This window comes from Tachypleus tridentatus, chromosome 10, assembly GCF_004210375.1.
Source record: "Tachypleus tridentatus isolate NWPU-2018 chromosome 10, ASM421037v1, whole genome shotgun sequence".
NCBI classification, from domain to species: domain Eukaryota; kingdom Metazoa; phylum Arthropoda; class Merostomata; order Xiphosura; family Limulidae; genus Tachypleus; species Tachypleus tridentatus.
Genome location: NC_134834.1, coordinates 97261580 through 97281839, shown reverse-complemented (window position 1 = coordinate 97281839; position 20260 = coordinate 97261580). Strand labels below are relative to the sequence as shown.

Below are 20260 nucleotides of genomic sequence, written 5' to 3'. Positions count from 1 at the left end.
GTCTACATTAGTTTTTATCTCTAATAACCTTGAAACATTACTGTAAAATCATAAAGGAATTGTGTTTTGTTCAAACCTGGTTATGTTTTTCTGTTTTTAGCTTTTAAACAGTGAGGTGGAAAGTGACAGAAGTAGTCGAAAGTCTCAAGATATGTTAATTCAACAGCTGCTTAAAGCAGAATCTCCTGATAAGGTAGTTGTTTAAAAAGTAATGAACTTTTGTGTTCTTTACTGTATATATTAAAATACTGTTTCCTTGAAAATTTTCTTCTTAGGAAGTATTGTGCAAATAAGAATATATGTACCTGTGTTTCTCATATGCATTAAGAAATTCATGATTGTCCAAATGAAATTTGATTTGGTTCTAAAGTGTTATACTATTTTAAATATTAAAATCTGGGATAGGCACCTTAGAACTATTACATTTAGCAAGAGATTATATTAGTCATAAAAGAAAGTAGTTACTTGATGTCACAGTTAAGTGGAATATGTTTGTTTGTTTCCTATTTTATTAGACAGATATTTCCACTGTAAGTTGTACCCGTTCACATATGCACTTTATAACTTTTGCATGAACTAGTATTCAGATGTGAAGTTGTATATTAGAGCTAATAAGAAATACATAATGTTGAATAACTAAATTAGTGTTTTAAATTAGCAAACTATTTGCTGTGTTCATAATGTTACGTTTTGTGGAAAGAAGATTATTTGTTTCTTTTAGAATGAGAACTCTGTGGCTGGAGATGCAAACTCTCAGTCAAATTCTTCTGACCAGATTTTAAGGATTTTGGTTCTGGTCACTCTTCGAACTCCCCATCCCTTCCATCCTCACTTAGTGAAGCCTTAAGCACACTTTCCAAAAGAAAATCTGACGATAACACAGATTCTGGCCTCAAACCACCATCAAAACGGCCAGCTATCCAACATGTAAGTTATGATAAAATTAGTAACAGCTCTTTTCATCTAATTGGTGCTTTCATTTTTATTATTGTGATGAAATCTTTAATTGCTAGAAATTTATCGAATGTCATTTCCAGAAGTATGTCAAGATGGAGTGCACTTTTAATATTTTTGCTTTCTGGATATAAAAACATGCCTAACAATCCCAAATTTTGCTCACACCATCTGTTTCTTTAATGAGAAATGTAAAATAAAATGGCTGAGAAAGTTTTTGAATGTTAAATGAATACAAAATGTATGTATGCATGTATCTTTCATAAGTTTATGTTCTTTGTGTGGCAGTAAATCTGTGGATTTACAATGTTAAAATCAGGGTTCAATTCCCTCAGTGGGCTCAGCAGACAGCTCGATGTGGCTTTGCTATAAGAAAACACACACACACACGCATAAGTTTATTTTAATTTACTTTTCTCATGTGTATATTCTCTAACAATTACTGTGGCTTGTTACCATTTAACTTATGTTTCAAATTATTATTACAATAATTAGTAAAAGTACATTAAAGTCATAACCTAAACAAGCTTCACTAAACTGTGTGTTTGTAATGTAAAACTGGTGTTTTCCATACAACTGTATCTTCTGCAATATCTTTGTAAGTAATGGCAGGGAATTTTGTCATATTTAAAGGTCTATAGTATCTAATATAACATAATTTAGAAGTGTTGATACAAATGAATAAATATAACTTTACTTACAAGTTATAGGAATTGTTATAAATACACTTAAAAGAAAAGAAGGTAATAGATTCGTGTATCTTTGAGATTTTATGGTAAAAAAAATAAAGTTTGTGTGTTGGTCAAGAATCAGAAGTAATATTATATCACTGAAAGGGCTGAAGTCCACCTGGAGGGGTCACCTGTTTTAATCACTTGCACCACAATAGAGTGGTGTGTTATCTGTCAGTCAGTCAGTCAGTGGATATTAAAATGATGTGGCATAAGAGATGTTTAACATTGCAACTTGTGCTGTTGTGATATAAGTAAAATGTGAGAACACCATGAATTACAAGAAGAATTATGCACTCTGTAGGCTAAAACACAGCATTACATATAAACATATATTGAGAAATAAAAATGATACTCATAATTTTGGTTTTATCTACTCTTGAAACAGAAACCTGCACAAAGTACATCTAGTTTAGCTTTATTTTACAAATATTTTTTGAAGTGCTAGGTTCACATATTAAATAACATTGTGGTCATGAACAGGAACTTCTAACACAACAAGGCATTCATTCTTGTTTTAATTAAGGAGAGCTGTAGACATGGTAGATGCTGCTGTTTCCAGTGAGTACCTTATGATACTTTTGTTCAAGAAATATAAATATTCTTCAGTGCTGAACCTTACATAAATCATTGGAAAACGTTTTGAAATGTATTTAAGGAAAGTTTGTAATTATGACTAAAATGAATTATTTCTTAAATGTTACATCTAATGTACTTATAATAATCAATGTACTATATTTTCTTTCTTTATAGCCACACTTGGCTGGCCAGAATCCTATGTTGGCTTCCATGCTGGCTCAGACGCCTAAGACAGAGCCTTCTGTCCCCACTACTATTGCAAATTCAATCATGTCTCAGCTACCCCAAGATCGATTACCTAAAATCTGGAGAAGCTGATTCAGACACCCTGTGTGGCCATTACATCTGGTTCTTCTAGCATTTCAACACAGCATGGAACTGGCCATACCATGTCTACAAACCAATCCCTGCTTCATCAGGATGTAGTTACTACAGACTCTAGAGGGCATGTTACTCTTAGCCACCATTCAGTAACCACTGTAAATCCTTCCTCAGGACAGTTACCCCAACTTGGATCCTCAACTCAACACCGCAGTATCAAGGATTTCTTAGTCGTATATTGAACAATTCTGATGGCTCTCAGCTGACACGAAGTTGGCAACTGCTTCAACAAATGCTACCATTTCAAACCAATCAGGACAGAGCATTTACAACAACAATTTTCAGCCATCCAATGAGGTGTTTCAACAATCTGCTAGGAGTTTAACACTTTCAGATTTGCTTGGAGATGTCAGTTCATTTGATTCTGTGGTTGGGCTGACAGCACAAAGCCAGACATCAGATCCTATGTTGTCACAGATACTGGATGAGGTGTGTGTCTATCCTCGGGTAATGTGTGCCACTAGCTATCCTATTGTAATGTGGTTTTAATGTAATGTATATAAAATAGTAGATCTGTTTTATGTATATATCTTATCTTCGACAGTTCCAGTGCAGTAAAAAAGGCACCCTAAGTAATTTCAAATTACTTTGTTTTAGTAAGAAATTTTATTGCAAGATAGTCTCAAGATATTTTGCATTAATGATTGTAGAAAAGGTAATTCAATTTTGTTGCTAAAAACTAGCAAACCTGTGGGCCCGTGGGTCACATTTAATGCTTGAACTGCAGTTTTGCACTTTTTCAGTTTAATGATCATTGCTTGTATTATAATAGGAATTTCTTTAACTAAGTTATAAACAGTAATTATAAGGCTTACTTATTTTTTCATGCTCTAATGTAAATCAATGTCACATGTGGACCCTACTTTCAGGGGATCCCCATAAAAGTGTTTTTTGCGAAATACCTGGGTTTCCTAAAGGGTTCAGTAAAAAGATTTACATTTGTGCATGTATCAGAACTGAGATGATTCATTTGGCACCATTTACAATGAGATGATTCATTTGGCACCATTTACAAGTTGATGACTCCAGCAGTATATGAGAATGTGTTTTGTTTTTTTTGGGAAATCCTTAGGTTCTCAAAAGGGTGATGTGAAAAAAAATTATCTTTATTAAAATCTCAGGACAAATACAGTTTGTTTGGTATCACTTAGAAGTCAGTGTGAACAGCACTTTATGAGGAGTTAGATGACACACAAACACCAGATCTTATTATATTATAATATTTAACCCTTTTGGTTCCTTTGGTAAGATATCCTGGTTTTAAATACACCTATGAACAGACATATGGTTGCAGACCTAATGATGTGATGTACTTACCCACTTTGTTAAAAGAGAGTTTACAATAAAATATCTTGTATATCACTTAAAACAGATTTATATAGATACCTTTTTTTTAATGAATAGATCTTATTCATAAAAGTTATTTCTTTACTTTTTATAGAAATTATGAACAGGTAATTCTAAAAGTCCCCCTCTATTAATCTTTACGTTCATATAATGATGAATGAGTCTTCTAAAGGGAAAAGCAACTGCCAAAGTAATGACTTCAAAAAACAGTCAAACAAGTACTGGAATCAATAAAATTGATATACTATCTTTATATGCCTTTTAAAAAATCATGATATAGTTAGTTTATTTGAAGGCATTTTGTCAGGAAGGACTTCTGATGTATTAAGTAAAAGGGAGCTTTATGAGAAACAGCGGTAAAAAAAATAATTCACCTTTCATATGTTTTAATTTTTCAGCTTTAGAAGCAAAACTGAAAGCAAGTTTAGTTGAATTTTACAGTTTTCAACAAGACAGAAATAAAAATATGATACTTTAGTTATATACTAAGTTTTATATCCAAAAGTAGGTGCTAGTCTTAATCCTAAACAATTTCTTGTGGACACATTATATCAAAAGAGGTGCTGATGGTTTTTGTATATGAGTGTTTGCATATATGTATTTGCATACTAGGCCTGGCATGGCTTGATGGTTAGAGTGGTTAATTGTGGGTTGGCTGGTTTGAGTGCACTCTCAAGAGAAAATCATATGATGAAACAGATTCTGGCTTCAAACCACCATCAAAGTGACTAGCTATCTGATGTGTACGTTATGGTAGGATTAGTAACAATCAATCAGTAATTGATACTTTCATTTTTATTATTGCTTTGAAATCTTTAATTGCACTTTTAATATCTTTGCTTTCTGGATATAAAGAAAGCAGTTAACTTGCTATTTATGGGTTGCAGAAATAAATTCAGTTACAGGACATGCTTGTCCTCTCAGTTGTGATAGCATTATAATGTGATAGTTAATCCTACTATTCATTGGTAGAGAGTAATTTCAGAGGTGAATGGTACTGACTAGCTGCTTTCCTTCTGTTGCTTAGCAGGTACAGTTGGCACAAATAGCCTTTGAACAGTTTTATTTTTTTAATTTTGTAATAATTTGTTTCCGTGTTGTTCAATCTGAACAATTAAACTATTATTTATTGGTGATGTTAAGATAAAGTTGCATTACGTTAGGTTTGGAGCATGCAACAGGAGATGGAGACAACACCAATAGATGATAACATGATCAGTAAAATACTTGATGAAGTGTTTGAGCAACCATCAGGATCTTCAGCCCCGGAAAGTGTGCCTTCCAACAACCAGCCTGACAACACTGTCCAGGACGTTCATGAAAAACTTGCTATTAATGCTATTCAACAACAGTTGATGAGCTATGAGACTGCAGCTAGAAGCAGTACAACTGCAGCTCATGCTGTTCCATCATCTGTGTACATTCAGTCTTCTGGTATGGGTTTAGGAACTGTGGTTCCTCCAAACACTGTTGTCAGTTTTTCATCTTCAAACAACTACCTTTCTGTACCGTCTTTGCCTACCTATTCCAGTGGAAGTCAAGCTGGATACAAGTTAAAAGCTCAGAATCCTGGAGTTCTGACTGGTGTACAGCAAGGAGTGGCTGTAGGAAATTTTCAGCGACCTGGAGGTCTGCAACTTCTGAATTCTGGAGGAGGACTGACCCCTGAGGTATGTAAAATTGAGCTTGACATGTAATTTATTAAGATATACTTAGATTATGATACTGTACTGTCATTATTACATATTTGAGAAAAATAATTAATTTGATTTCTTTGGAATTTAATTGCATTTTTGTGTGTTGTGAATTTGGAAATATCAACTTTTTTGAAGAAAACAATACAGCATGAAGGGATTTTTTTTAATACAGAAAATATTGGCTATTGCTAGAAAATTCATAGTTTTTCACATACTGTGAAATTGAAATAAAAGATTAGTTATGAGTTACTTGTCAAATGTATCTTGACGTGACAGGTTTTTATGGTGTTTATTTTATTGTGACAAATCAGGTGTATCAACGGCTTCTTGAACGTCGACAGAAAATGCTTCAGCATCAAAAACGTTTGCGAGCACAACAGCAACAACAACAACAACAACAGCAAGTTGTACAGTCTTCTCAGACAGCTGCAGAGCCCCTGACTCAAGTATCAGCACCAGTGTTCCCAGAAAACACAAATGATATGCTGAATAACACAGTTGCTCCCAATGTTACACTTCAGGTACTAAAAGCTTTGTAATGGCTGTTATAAAGTAATCTAACTGTAAAACTACATTGTAGAATACCACACTGTAGATGTTGATTTGTGATTTTTCTTACAGCATTTCCTGAATCTTATGGTATATATGGAACACATATTGGAATTATTATTTAAGGCAAGATATTAGCCACAGTGAAATATTCTTCACATTTGAGCATACTTGCAATACGTATATGTATGCTATTACCCAATAACCTTTGTTTGTAAAGCACCAACAAAATATGTATTTGTTCCCCAAACCAAAGAAAAATAACTATCATTTTATGAGAAATTAGGCATATAGAAAGTCTATGGTTACACTATAGCTAAAGCCTAAGAAATTGTAGGTTTGAACTAATTTTTTTACAAAGACTTCAAAACAATATTTTGAAATATTGTAGGTTTCATGATAGTTGTTACTATTTATTTAAAGCTAATTGGAAATAGTTTCTTTAGGGATAATATTTCTAACTCAGAAATTTAAATATCCTTCAGTGATATTATTATTACAACTTTACTAGGATCAAAAACATGTCATGTGAACTTAAGTTAATGTAGCCTGCAATTAAGGACAACAAAAAGTTCTTATTGGTCTGTCTAGGCTATTCTATTCACTTAATTAAACTTCTAAAAATAAAAAAACCTGTCCTTATTATTGAAGAACCATCATTGAAAAGTCAAACAAAGTTGTTAGGAAAATAAATACAAAGCTATCTCAGTTGAAGATGGCTCTACCCCATCAGAATTTATACTTGTTTCCTACTCTTACCATCCTCACTATTAATTAATTATAGAAAAAGATAAGGCATCAACAATATCAATTTCATTAACAATTAACAAATATTAACAATCGGATCCTTTCTAACACTTTTTAGCTGTGGTATAGCAGCTTATAGAATGGCTCTGAATTTTTATAAGTACAAACTTTTAACTCATAGCTTTGTAATCTCTTGACAGATTTAAGATCTAATTACAGTTTTGGACTCAGGAAGTCAAACCCTCTTGACGTAATGTGTTTGATTTCATCCAAGGTCTCATTGATTAATTTACTCTAATCCATCAAACCCTTTTGACTGATGTGTTTGATTTCATCCAAGGTCTCATTGATTAATTTACTCTAATCCATCAAATCCTTTTGACTGATGTGTTTGATTTCATCCAAGGTCTCATTGATTAATTTACTCTAATCCATCAAACCCTTTTGATTGATGTGTTTGATTTCATTCAAGGTTTCATTGATTAATTTACTCTAATCCATCCAAATCCTTTTGATTGATGTGTTTGATTTCATTCAAGGTTTCATTGATTAATTTACTCTAATCCATCAAACCCTTTTGACTGATGTGTTTGATTTCATTCAAGGTTTCATTGATTAATTTACTCTAATCCATCAAACCCTTTTGATTGATGTGTTTGATTTCATTCAAGGTTTCATTGATTAATTTACTCTAATCCATCAAACCCTTTGACTGATGTGTTTGATTTCATTCAAGGTTTCATTGATTAATTTACTCTAATCCATCAAACCCTTTTGACTGATGTGTTTGATTTCATCCAAGGTCTCATTGATTAATTTACTCTAATCCATCAAACCCTTTTGACTGATGTGTTTGATTTCATCCAAGGTCTCATTGCTTAATTTACTTTAATCCATCAAACCCTTTTTTACGATTGATGTGTTTGATTTCATCCAAGGTCTCATTGATTAATTTACTCCAAATCCTGCCTAAAAAAATTTCAATTTGAGGATAGGCTAGTAGCGATTTTGATGAGTAATCATATCAAATTATGTATATGTGTGTCCCACACGTGGTTTTGTTGACACAAAAACATAGCTAATTAAAAGGAAATTGTACATTAGTTTACTTAAGTCATACCTAAAATAATTTCAAGTGTTGTGGCTACTGAGAATTCCTTCTTGTTTTATCCCAAGACAAAACAAGTTCAGAAGTATTAACCTGTTATTGTGTAACAGGCTTTCAGATATCATCCTTACAGCCCTCTTACAACCTGTTTCCAACACTTCAATGCCCTTCCTGAGGTAAGAGGCCCAAGACTGAACACAGTGCTCCAAAATCCCCCAACTAATGACTTATAGAATCACATAATAACCTCTTTAGAGTTGTATTTACTATTTCTGTAGATACAATCTAGAATCCTATTTGCCCTGCCACTAGCACCAGAACACTGCTTGGAGGGTGTAAGAGACTAATCAACCAGAGCACCAAATTCTTCTTTCATAACACTGTCAAGGTTTTTTCAGTCAAAATTATATTTGTAATTCGAATTTTATTATCTGACATGCATTACCCTGCATTTGTTATAATTAGAAGGATTCTGCCATTTCTTTATCAAACTCACACAATTTTCAAAATTCTTTCATAAAGCAGCAATGTCATTCTCAAAACGATCAATATCCAAAACATTAATGTCATTAATCAGAAAATTTAAATGAGTTATTTATCATTCTTTCATATATGTCATTGATTTAAATAAAAAAAACAAAGGTCCTAACAGAGAGCCCTGAAGTACCCCACTCATGACATTAATTCAGTTTGACTGAACTTCATTTATGACAACCCTTTGAATTATTCCATCTAGTCAGTTTTCTATCCAGTGAACCAACCTATCTGTCACACCTAGAGATAACCTTTAGCAAGACTTTTATGTATTAACTTGTTAAATGCTTTCTAAAAACCTAGATACATCAAACTCACACTTGTGACCTTATCTACATAAGCAGTAACTTCTTCAAAGTTTAGTTGGTTGCTGTTAAGTGTAAAGCTACACAGTGGGTTATCTGTGCTCTGCCTGCCCTCCATGGGTATTGATAGCCAAATTTTAACATCATATGCATGCAGACTTGCAGTTCAGCCAGTGGAGGGCCCTCTTCAAAGATACCAAGAGATTTAATGAAGCAATATCTTTCTCTAGCAAATCCATACTTACTGTCCAACAAAATTTTAGATATTAAATGATTTTGCAAAACATCTTTTATCAGACCTTCAACATCTTTTCCACACCACTGATATAAGACTAATAGGACTATAATTACTGGGATACCTCTTATCACTTCTCTTGAAAAGAGATGTAACAATTGGCAAATTCTAACCTTTTGGTATCTGTCCACTATTCAAAAACTTGGAAAAATAGTAACAAGTGACTCATTTATCTTATCCTTAATCTTTGGGTAAATATTATCTTCCTGAGATCATCATGAGTGACCCAAGAATTCCATAATCATAATAGTCTTTATGTATTATCCCTGAAAAGCCCTACTCACATACTAACATTTTGCTTACCCTTAATACATTTTAAGAAATCCTTATGATTATTTTTTCACCTTTTTAGCCAGCCTTTTATTTATTTTCTAATTACACATTTGATCTTTTTTTTTAATAATCCACTCTTCCTCTCCTCGTTGCTATCAACTTAAACTTTTTTATATACTCATTGTGAGCCATCTTAGTGTTTTACAACTTAAACTCTTCTATATACTCATAGTGAGCCATTTTAGTGTTTTACAACTTAAACTCTTCTATATACTCATTGTGAGCCATCTTAGTGTTTTACAACTTAAACTCTTCTATATACTCATTGTGAGCCATCTTAGTGTTTTACAACTTAAACTCTTCTATATACTCATAGTGAGCCATCTTAGTGTTTTACAACTTAAACTCTTCTATATACTCATTGTGAGCCATCTTAGTGTTTTACAACTTAAACTCTTCTATATACTCATTGTGAGCCATCTAAGTGTTTTACAACTTAAACTCTTCTATATACTCATAGTGAGCCATCTTAGTGTTTTAAAACTTAAACTCTTCTATATACTCATTGTGAGCCATCTTAGTGTTTTACAACTTAAACTCTTCTATATACTCATAGTGAGCCATCTTAGTGTTTTACAACTTAAACTCTTCTATATACTCATTGTGAGCCATCTTAGTGTTTTACAACTTAAACTCTTCTATATACTCATTGTGAGCCATCTTAGTGTTTTAAAACTTAAACTCTTCTATATACTCATTGTGAGCCATCTTAGTGTTTTACAACTTAAACTCTTCTATATACTCATTGTGAGCCATCTTAGTGTTTTACAACTTAAACTCTTCTATATACTCATTGAGAGCCATCTAAGTGTTTTACAACTTAAACTCTTCTATATACTCATAGTGAGCCATCTTAGTGTTTTATAACTTAAACTCTTCTATATACTCATTGAGCCATCTTAGTGTTTTACAACTTAAACTCTTCTATATACTCATAGTGAGCCATCTTAGTGTTTTACAACTTAAACTCTTCTATATACTCATAGTGAGCCATCTAAGTGTTTTACAACTTAAACTCTTCTATATACTCATAGTGAGCCATCTTAGTGTTTTACAACTTAAACTCTTCTATATACTCATTGAGAGCCATCTTAGTGTTTTACAACTTAAACTCTTCTATATACTCATTGTGAGCCATCTTAGTGTTTTACAACTTAAACTCTTCTATATACTCATTGTGAGCCATCTTAGTGTTTTACAACTTAAACTCTTCTATATACTCATTGTGCCATCTTAGTGTTTTACAACTTAAACTCTTCTATATACTCATTGAGAGCCATCTTAGTGTTTTACAACTTAAACTCTTCTATATACTCATTGTGAGCCATCTTAGTGTTTTACAACTTAAACTCTTCTATATACTCATTGTGAGCCATCTTAGTGTATTACAACTTAAACTCTTCTATATACTCATTGTGAGCCATCTTAGTGTTTTAAACTCTTCTATATACTCATTGTGAACCATCTTAGTGTTTTATAACTTAAACTCTTCTATATACTCATTGTGAGCCATCTTAGTGTTTTACAACTTAAATTCTATATACTCATAGTGAGCCATCTAAGTGTTTACAACTTAAACTCTTCTATATACTCATAGTGAGCCATCTAAGTGTTTTACAACTTAAACTCTTCTATATACTCATTGTGAGCCATCTTAGTGTTTTACAACTTAAACTCTTCTATATACTCATAGTGAGCCATCTTAGTGTCTTACAACTTAAACTCTTCTATATACATAGTGAGCCATCTAAGTGTTTTACAACTTAAACTCTTCTATATACTCATTGTGAGCCATCTTAGTGTTTTACAACTTAAACTCTTCTATATACTCATTGAGCCATCTTAGTGTCTTACAACTTAAACTCTTCTATATACTCATAGTGAGCCATCTTAGTGTCTTACAACTTAAACTCTTCTATATACTTATAGTGAGCCATATTAGTGTTTTAAACTCTTCTATATACTCATAGTGAGCCATCTTAGTGTCTTTACTCTTCTATATACTTATGAGCCATCTTAGTGTTTTACAACTTAAACTCTTTTATATACTCATAGTTCTTAGTGTTTTACAACTTAAACTCTTCATACTTATAGTGAGCCATCTTAGTGTTTTACTTGCATCCTTTTTTTGTTTTTAATAAAGAACATGCTTATCTAGAATATTGAAGAATTTGTTTCAAACATTTTCCCACATTTGATCAGTATCTTCATCTAAATCACTTCACCTAATTATTGTCTCATCCTTTCAAAATTTGATCTGTTGAAATTGAAACCAAAATCTCATTATTCTTTTATATGTAGTGAAAAATAAAATTTATTTTATCAATAATCACTTGCACCCAGATGTTATCTAGTCTCCACCATACCAGTCATTTCTTTATTTGAACTTAACAATAAATCTGAAAATAACATTGTTTCCAGTAGGTGAAGCAACCAATTGTTGAAGGACATCATCTAGAAAAGTGTCTAAAAACCTGTCTCATTCATGATTTTACTCTAACATTTACAAATATTTATGCCTGAATTTAATATATTTTATAATTATAACTTTATTAACAGTTGAATTCTTTATCTCACTTTAAAGCTTCTCATTAGTTTTATTTGGTGGCATGTAACAAGTTCCAACTAATACCACTTTTCCCCTTATAACAATTAACAGAAATCCAAAGAGATTCAACTCATTTGTTTTAGTTTTGGTAATCCCAACTGGGAACAGTCTGTAACTCACATAACTACCCATTCCCATCTTTTAGTACTTTATCCCTGTTAAACAGTGTGTGATCCTGTATTTGTAAACAGTTCCTGTCCTTCAAATTATCTACATTTAGTCATGTTTCAGTTGTTCCAATTATATCAAAGTCCTCTTTTGTGATCAGTATTCTGAGTTCATCCATTTTATTTCTCATGCTTCTAGTATTACAGTACTGCCTTTGTACATTTTTCTTACATTATACCTCTCACTAAATTGTATTCTGTCTTTGCCATCTGGACTTCTCCAGTGTCTCATTTTAAAGTTATCCTTCCAGTTAAGTTAATTGCTCTTGAAAAGAAACTAGCCTCTACCCTAAACAAATGTTAACCATCCATTCCCAAAATCTTCGCCTCTACCCTAAACAAATGTTAACCATCAATTCCCAAAACCTCCTTTTTCCCACTGAACTGATCCCACAAATTCAATCATTTAACCTGTTGTCCTTACATATTAACTTAAGCCACAGTGAACAGTTTGTAATTTCATTTTCACAGTTATGTCTTGTACTTAACAATAAGCTACCCTTCCATAAATAATTAGTATGTATGGCAGAAACTGCATCACTGCTTGCATCCTTTACTATATCACTTTTTATGTTGATTCTATCCTCCAAATAGTAACTGATAATGTAATTTAAGGCTAAAACAAATCCTTCTTCTTACTTAGGTTACACTAGTGAAAACTCTTTATTTCAAACTAATAGTTAATAACTTCATTATATTATAATAATACTTATAAAGTATTAAGCCTAATCCTGTATTGGTAATAGTATTATCTCAAAACAACAACAATAAAAACAATAATACTTATAAAGTGTTAAGCCTAATGCCATAAATGTATGCTGAAATGTAACTTTAATAATAAATCCTAAGATCCCCCATCTTAACTGAACAGACTTAAATATACTAAAATAACAACTCTATACTTTAAAATACTGAAATAATATTAACTTTCTCTAGAAGAACATTCCAACCTACAACTACAGTTATTCTTTTTTTCAAAGCTCAAATATTCTGTTGATTACTATTACTTTTCCTATTGATCAGTGTAAACTGGCAAGTGGAAACCTAGTGATGGAAACAGAATTTATTTTATTTTGTTCTTGTTAAGACAGTCTACAAAATTGTTAAGAAATATATCTTATAAACTGTGATACATGTAAAATTTCAATTCACTTGTTATTTTTGCATATATGATTCAGTGCAGGTTTGGGAAAACTACAATATGTTTTAAGTAATACCCACAAAAAAACCGAGCCCCAAATGAATCACTGTAAATAAATTTGTTAACATTACATCACACAACATTTTATATTTAAATGAGGTATTTTCAGTAAGCCATTTAAATTAAAAAAATATATACTGTTTTCAAAATTTGTTGTTCAACAACATGGTCCAACAAGCTGCTTACCAGCCCTACCACTGATTTAACCCAGCCTCAGTTTACATTTTATGCTAAACTCTAGTTTCATGCATTAAAGAAAAATGACTCGAATTTTAAAACTCGATGCATCCATAATACATCTTAATTACTATCTATCTTTATAATTTAGTTAACACTAGTGACTGTTTTTGCAAAAAAAAGTAAATTGAGGCAGTAAGAGATCTCATTTCAATAATTCACATAAGTAATTTATTATAACCATCCAGAGTCTGAGTTTCCTACAGTTTGGCTCTCCATAGGCAAATAGTGGGATCATTCTGTTCTAAAATGCATTCTGCATTACTTGCATGTGACTGTAAATATTATATTTTATTAAAATTCCAGCTTCAATGGTATAACAGATCAGCAACTGTCGCCACAATACAATACCACATTATTAGGGCAGACTGGTCAGTCACAGTTGTCTCCTGGTCACCAGCCACTGCCACTATCTCAACAGTCCTTTCCCAATCCAAGTCCGCCTGTCACCAGTGGCTACTCTCAGCAACATCATAGACAGCCTACTTATTTGCCTCCTTCTCCTGTAACAGTCACAGGAGGAGGACCCCATCTTCTCACCTTCAAGCTCATTCCTCACAGACTCAGTGGAACCAAAGAACTGCTCCAAACACCACAACGACAGGTTCTGTCCAGCAGCAGAATCCCATGTTGAATGCTCAGCTGTCACAGGTTAGTTGCTGTCCTTGTGAAAATGCCCTGATCAATACTAAAGATAGTAAAGAAGGTGAATTATATTAAAAGTTTAACTAAAGAAGTTGTGAAGTTGAGAATTAAAAGTATTTTGTATTAGACACACAAACCTTTTTTTTTAATAGGTATTCTTAACTGTATTTATCTTCAAATTGCAAATTATTCAGAGTGGTTGTATTGGTCTTGGGGTAAATCTGTTTGTATGTTTTTCTTTTCTTAGAGTTCATTCAGTGGCCAAGGTAGGTTTATTACACAAGCACAACAACAGATACAAGTACGATCCTTGTCCAGTCCAAACTCTGTCACTAGCCAGAGAAATTCACCTTTTCCTAACCAGTCAGATGGTCAGTTTCAGCCACAATCTCCTGGTCACCTATATCAGCAGCCATCACAAGCACCATCAAAACAACAGAGAATACAAAGGGTAGTTTCAATGCCAAGTGAGTTTTCTAGTATAAAAATTTTCATCATTGTTCTCAATAGTAAGTCAGCATCATACTGAAGTTACAAGCATTGTTATTTTGCTAGATAGGTTGAGTGGGAGTTTCGTCTGTTTGTATTGTTGTATAAGAAACATATACAATACTTTTATTTCAGGAAAAGAAATATTGTTACCAAGACTCAGTAGCTTTATTTGTAAGCTATTAATCTAAAAATGGGATATTTATGTTGCCTTGTTGGTAAAAAAGTGATTGATAGGGATTTAAAGCAAATTATTGTATTAAGTTCACTTATTTCAAATAACATAACACAAGGACACTCAAAAGTTGCAGATCTTTTGAACATAACATACCTATATAGAGACGAAATATACATTATTTTATATGGAATGTGATAAGAGTAGCAAATTTGGGCAGATAATTGTAAAACAATATTTCTATCATTTCACCTTTTCAACATATTTATGTAAGCCAATTTTTGAGGTAAGTGTGCCAGAAAACCAAGTTATGTATACAAATAAGTATGTGGTGAAGATAAGGTATGAACATGGTGTATAATTTTGAAAAAAAATACATTTCTTCTGTTTTTATTTTCCATACATGTCCTTTTAAGGTAAGACGTTTATCATTGTTTTAAGTATGTTGTTGCAAAGTTAGTTCTTTTCTGAAAGCTATGCACAAACAAGTGACAGTTCTGGAAAAATTCCAAAATTTTTTGATTTGACCTTCAGTAACCTTTATGAGCTTGAAGATTAAAATAGGAAATTTCATTTACCTACATCTTAATTATTATCTATCTTTATAATTCAGTTAACACTAGTGACTGTTTTTGCAAAAAAAAGTAAAAAAACAAAAACCCAAATGCTATCAAAACTTGTTCTTGATGTGGCTGGTCCACTGTTAACACAATTTCTAATGAAAGGTGATGGAAGTTAGGGCTGTTGTATTGAAAAAAGATACTTAATTTTGTCTCATTTAGATTTTAATGTGCCTAGAGAATACTAGAAAGTTATGCTCCATCAAAAAGCTTAACTAAAAAAACATTTAAACATTTAGTGTTGTCCACTGAAAACTAAAGACTATATATCACAGTGATTAAAAGTTGTTTGTACTTTACATCATTAAATGTAATATAATTCAAGCCAGTAAGATTTCATTGATAACAATTGTTATCCTGGAGCTAGTATTATTATAGTTGACTTTACATAAAACTTTAATTTTTACATTGTTTAGGTTGTGTAATGGCCTTAACAACGTATTGCATAGCGACACATGTCAGTTAAAGAGTTTGAAATCTCAGATACTGTATGGAAATTACCTTTATTTTGTAAGGTATCTTTCATTCATATTGTAAAGTAACAAAATATTTGTTGCTCCTTATGATTGCACATTGTCTGTTTTAAATTTTACTGCCTCTTTCTCTTATAGGTAATAAGATTTAGAAATTATTTTGAGTGATTACATTATGTTTAATTGCCAGTTTATTTCTGTTTATACAGGCCATTTGAACTCACCAAGGACACCACTTGGAGGATATGCTAGCAGTGAACAAGTTGTTTCACCCCAGCCACAAATGTCCCCTAGCTACACAAGTCCTGGGAACAACTATGCCTCTACAAGTGGAGCATCTGATAATTCACGTTTCTCTTTTAATCAGCAGAGTTCACAGATATATGGCTCAAGCTCCATAGATAGGTACAAGCCCATTGCTGCATTATTCAGTTCTAATTAGATGGTGTAATAAACTGCAGGTTTACCAATAAAAACTGGTTTCTTGTTTTATTTGTTTTGAATAAAACCTTTGCTTATTTAGGTTACAGTTCACAAATAAAGCTTTTTCAACATTCATTGCTACTTGTTAAATATTGATTTAGAAACTTGTTAATAAATTAATAAATTCATTGTAAGAGATTTTGAGTTAGCATGTGTGATTTGGTGCTGTAAATTTATCAACTATTTCATTTAGACTTTATAAGTTACTAACAAGTTTGGTGTGTCATAAATACTTAAAAAATGAAAGAATGTTTGTTTCTATAACATACCAAATTATTTTAATGTCTCAAATTCTCTAGGCAGTTTATTAGGCTTAGCGTAAATTTCAAAGTTTTGACTATTTAATATTCCTTGAAATGCGACAGGTATGTTTGGGCTAGATATTTAAAAGGTGGACTGTTTTCTATCCTTTATTAGATAATTAAATGATATTGTTAAATACTGCCCAATATATATACATATAGGTTTGTTCAAAATGCTGGTTTTTTATGAACAGTACCCAGAAAATGTAAAGCTGGTGTTTGTTTGAACCAATTCTCATGCTTCAAAACTATGATCTATGTTGCAACTGCACCATTATTTTTATTTGTAATCATGAACAGTCTGTAATAAAACTGATAATAACTATTTTCTTTTTTAAAATTTAATTGAGACAAACAGTGGCTCTTTTGGAATAATATGCCATTTGATTAAAATTTCCTTATGTTGTACATATCAAAAGGTTTAGTTTTGTATTTAACATGAAACAATTTCAATAGTTACTTGACCAAGAAATGTAAAAGTAATACTTACAGACTCTCATCTGCAGATGTTTCCAAACATAGGTTCATTTTTTTTGTTATTGTGCTTAGAGGGAGATTAAATTATTCACTTTAATTCTGTACTTTTCAGTAGGTTTCATGTTTTTTAGTATTTGCAACTTAAATTTCTATCTGTAATCTCCAGCTTAAAATACTGTAAAAAAATTTCTACAGGGTCAAGGAAAAAACAGTACGGAGGAATGACATCAGATCGTTAGACAAGAGTTACGAGCTATGGTGGGTGCTAAAACTCAACATCAACAACAAACACAGGTAAATTTCAAATATGTTACATCAGTTAGACAAAGACCTAGCTAAAACTCAACATCAACAACAAACACAGGTAAATTTCAAAATGTTTATTTAAGCTCCTGAATGGTTCCATACAAAGATGGCTATAACCATTTATTGCAGAATAGGATGGTGGTATTCTGTAGGTATGATATCCTCAATGTGCACGAAGCATTCACAAAGGAGTGAGGCGTCAAATTGCAATGAACTCTTCAGCTGGGAGCCATAATCCTGTTCCTGCATGGATGTCGAAACTCTTTGGCTAGGTGTTGGATTTAGAGGAGAACAAACAGACATGAATCCTCACATGATCATTGTGACCTATATTCCTCCCTCAGTCATACTTCATCTGTGTCGTGGGTTATAATGGAATTAAGGGGAATTATTCTGTCCTTTTACCTCTTGTTGTACCTTAAGATGAGGATACTATTGCTTTCTGGATGGTTTTAGCCAATTTTGCTGTAAGTGGAGTTGAATTTTATTATATAGACATTTTTTCAGTACCAGAGGTCAGGTCCCTGGTTGATAGATCTAAAATGTTGCAGTTGTCCCGCTCAGGAATCTAAATGGTTCAATTCCCTCCAGTATTTTGAACTTGAGGTGAAGGTGGTATCTTATCCTCAAATGGATATCACTTTCCAACAGCATGAGTTTTGGATGTAGTTGATTTACTGAGTATAGGCTATTTTACACATTTCTTGCCACAATTATCTCTCACTTGGATGTGCTCTTATGTGTTTTTACCCTCATCTCCCATATATTTCACAGATGAGCAAAGAGTGTACTTGGTTTAGAAGAGGGGTGGTTTCCCTCATCAGATCATTGGATGAAACTCTCTCTGATTTCCTTTGGATGCTTTTGAAGGTTATTTCTCTCATTTCTTTGCACTGGCTTCACCTCCTATTCAGTGTGGGACTCTAGTTAATCACGTGAGAGCAGATAAGTACTGTACTTCTAATTTTTTCTGTATTGAAAATGTATTTACAACAGGTATTTACTTCCACTCACACTTCCCACTTTCATCTGGTGTTTACATCTTCTGCCAAACTGCCAAGTGATAGTTCATGTAGAGGAAGTTACATGCATTATGTATGTTACATTCATGTCACAGGAGAAATGACACATAATGATTTGTATGAGAAATACACTAGAACAGTGGTTTCCAACCTTTTTTATGCCCCGCACTCCTAAAAAATTTTAATATGTTCTCGCACCCCTAACAGTAATTATTTATTTAAGAATAAAAGTGAAAGTGGGCAAATCAAATGTTATCTCTCACCCCCTGGAATGCTATCTCGCACCCCTGATTGGGAACCACTTCACTAGAATCATTTGATGCTGGGGGAAGGTTTTGAAGCACATGTAAAAAAAAAGTTTGCATATAGTGGTCACCACTGGATGTGAATAGCTAACTAGTCTTGTGAGAGGTGGTAAGTACCTTTCAGTATAGAAAACTTATAACTTTCCTTACATCATAAACAAAGATGAAAAAGAACTTAAGGAAAGTTTTATTTTTTTTCTTAATAGAAGAAAGTTAATTTGTTTAAGCGTATCAAATATATTTATGTCACCATCAGCATTTGTAAACTTGTACACACATTGTTGATATAGAAACATTGACAGAATGATTAAAGTGAATTTTAAGAATACTTTTACTCACGTAATGGGCATTATAATGAAAGATTTTCACAGTTTGCTTTTGATTTGACTTTTGTTCTGTTCTAAAATTTTCAATTTTGGTCAGTACTTTAACTTCAGCGACTAATTATTTATTTTGACAATCATGCTGGTTTAACTTGTTTTGTTAAAGGTTTAATTAGCAACATCGTGTTGAATTACAGGTAGTGACACACCCTTTAAAGGATTAAAGTATTAATTATTACAAAGAATAATTTGTAGTAATTTCTTTTTCAGGGTCAACAGTTTCAATATTCCCTCAGTGGAAGAAGTAACCCTGAAGGGTCAGTGTCAACACAAATCATCAGGCGTTTAGTAACCCTGAAGGGTCAGTGTCAACACCGAATCATCAGGCGTTTAACCAAGAAGAGTTGGATGCTCTTGTTCTCTCTTTAGATCTAGGAACAGGTATAATCATATATAGGGTTTCCCTGTCTTTTAATATTGCAAATATTTCTATAAAATAGTTTCACAGCACCAATCCAGTATATTGCTGATGGCACCATGGATACATGAACTACATGTCACTAGCAGGGTATTCAATGAATGCCATATGTCTTTAAAACTGAAGAGCTCTTTTAACCAAGGATCTGTTAAAACACACATTAACTGAATATATCGATTTATTGGTGGTGTTTTTTTAATTTTTTCTCTATCATGTTTGACATATGCATATCAGTATGATTAAAGTAAGCTTTCTTAAGAACATCTGATATAACAGTAGTGGAGATAGTTAGCTTTTAGCTTCTATGTGTAGTTTATCCTACTTAGAAACAGCAACAGAAAACTTTGACATTTGTTGAGGTTTAACATCTTGTTGTGCTTCAAATAAGT

At 32.4% G+C, this 20260-nt stretch overlaps 1 pseudogene; it reads left to right on the top strand.

The window, feature by feature from the left end:
- The window catches only part of LOC143228416 (uncharacterized), a 48860-nt pseudogene extending 32228 nt beyond the window's left edge, over positions 1 to 16632 (top strand).
- The last annotated feature ends 3628 nt before the right edge of the window (positions 16633 to 20260 follow it).